The 2287-nt window shown below is 41.0% G+C and overlaps 1 long non-coding RNA gene across 1 annotated transcript; it reads right to left on the minus strand.

Annotated features, from left to right (window-relative positions):
* Positions 1-2287, minus strand: LOC135637269 (uncharacterized). Its single transcript, XR_010496204.1, has 3 exons — positions 1933-2287; positions 1781-1831; positions 1-1611 (listed from the first exon to the last, which is right to left on the minus strand). It is a non-coding gene; the product is annotated as an uncharacterized LOC135637269 (long non-coding RNA).

Consider the following 2287-nt stretch of genomic DNA (forward strand, 5'->3'; position numbering starts at 1 on the left):
TTTTACAGCCTACTTACTCACTCCACCTATTAGATACATCATTGCTGGAACAACCGGAACCAGCATCCTTGGTTGTCCACCAGCTTCCCAGCACACACATCTCTTGGTCAAGGGATAGGAAGAATAAAAACTACCAACACTCTAATATTTATTCATTTAGATCAGACCTACAATGTTTAATACATAAGAAACATTTCATCAACCACCGAGCCTTGTCCTGGTGTTTGGTTCCCCTCTTCGCCTGGAAGAGCTATTGGCACCAGATATTCTGACCTCAGTATTCTAAAAGAAATTGACAGGAATACATGGTGAATCTTCGGCTTCCATCTGACTGGAAAGGGGTGTAGGTCATTAATGGCTGATGCTAATCTGTTCATAGAACTTCTTGTGGTTCACATCAAGAAGTGGTCTCATCATATGAGGATTCACTGGGTGCAGCTAGCTGGAATCAGAAGATTTGCATGTAGGCATTCTCAAGACTTGCCTACTGGTCAGTCAAGAAAACAGTCACCTCCTAATAATGAAATGTTTCATCCACAAGGTATTATAGATTGACCTCAGCTGTAAGAATCACACTGGTTTTATTTCATTTCAGTACCCACTCATATGCAGATTTTGTTCTGACTTATTTCAGCCTCCAATGGACATGACTTAGAAGCTGAGTCTGTTGAAAAGGTACCATCACCACAGGCTTCTTCAAGAACACCAATTACTTTCAAGGATACATCAGATTGGCAAAAATTAAAATTTTGAATGTAACAGCATAGCAAGTTCTCAGATAAGCTTGATTTAACTTAAAAAGACCACTCAGTCTACAAAAATCCAGGGATCCATGAACCTGACCCATATCATTTACAAATGCAATTGGTTGATTTTCTTAATCATCCATTTTTGTGACGCATAGTTTAGTTAATAACAACTATGAAAATGATACCGATCAACTTAAATGGATGCACCATTTGCAACTGGATTAATGGTATTGCCTAGCATGTGTCCTCGACACCAAAGAACCAAGCAACCTTGCACCAAAGCTGAAGAAAGGAAGAACCATCAGATTTTTTTTAAGAAAGAACAATCTGGTATGCTACATAAATTATTTTCTTATGAAAATGAAACTAAAGAAAAGAAATGATCGATGTAATTCCAAATGTTACCACCATGAGTCAAGAGAGGAGGAAGAAACATTAATTGGGAGTTAAATGAGTGTTCAATATACCACATAATTCCAAATGTTATTATGATGTCCGAGAGAGAGGAATAACGGTTGATTGATTGCATGAAAATGAAAAGGTTTTTTATGCATTCTGCTGTGACTCCAAATGTAATCATAAAAATGCTTGATAGAGGAAGAATCAGATCAGTTGTGAATTAATGAGTATTTAAAAACATAAAAGGATGACAAATGGGTTACTGATGCATTCCAGTTTAATTCCAATTGTTATCTTAGTGAGAGTTCAAGAGAGGAAAGGGAAGAAGACTAGGTAAAATTAGCGATTGAGATACAGAAGGCGCATAAGCAGACTACTGTCACACTAGTAGAATCCCTTCCGTATTAATGCTCATGGTTGATAGGTTTCAGAAAGGGAATTGCACGATAAGTCTTCAGAATTCCTGCAATTACGTCATAAGCAAAAGTGAAAAGCAACCAAGTGTTTCTCTATAATGCTTTAGAAATAAAAGACTAGACAAACTCACCAACAAAGTAGTTTATGTTAATTGCATAGCTAGCTGTAATTCCCAAACGGTAGAAAAAGTATGCAGAGATCAGTCACTTGCTTACCGTCTCTATCGCACTTTGCAGCTTCGTTCGCGTAGAGACCAATATCCATCTCTGTGATGCAGTGTGAGGAATGTTAGGTTCAATCATTCAATTCTTTGAACTAGATCAGAAGGAAAAGAAGAAAAAGGAACACAACTAGGAGCCGTTCCTACCATCAGATTCCCTGCGGCCTCTAACTTCTGCTCCAACACCGGCTTCGGTAGCGGCCTCGATTCTATCTCTATCCTGGAAATGGAGAACTGTTTGCAGATAAACCCCTCACCGCCGACTCAGTTCTTACCGGGATCGGTGGTGGTCGGAAGGACTCCGGTCGAACACTTGAGCGGCTTCTTCGTGGGGAGGCCGACAGGAATAGAGGGCGAACGAGGATCCCATGCGGAAAGAATGACGGCACGGCAGACCTTGAAGGCGGAGGAGTCGAAGACGATCATCGTCGACGGAGGAGGACTGCGCCCCCGCGGCCCTTCTGCTTCCTTCCACTGCTGTGCCGCTCCCCCAAGACGGGAT

This window comes from Musa acuminata, chromosome BXJ1-3 (genome assembly GCF_036884655.1).
Source record: "Musa acuminata AAA Group cultivar baxijiao chromosome BXJ1-3, Cavendish_Baxijiao_AAA, whole genome shotgun sequence".
Classification (NCBI taxonomy): Eukaryota; Viridiplantae; Streptophyta; class Magnoliopsida; order Zingiberales; family Musaceae; genus Musa; species Musa acuminata.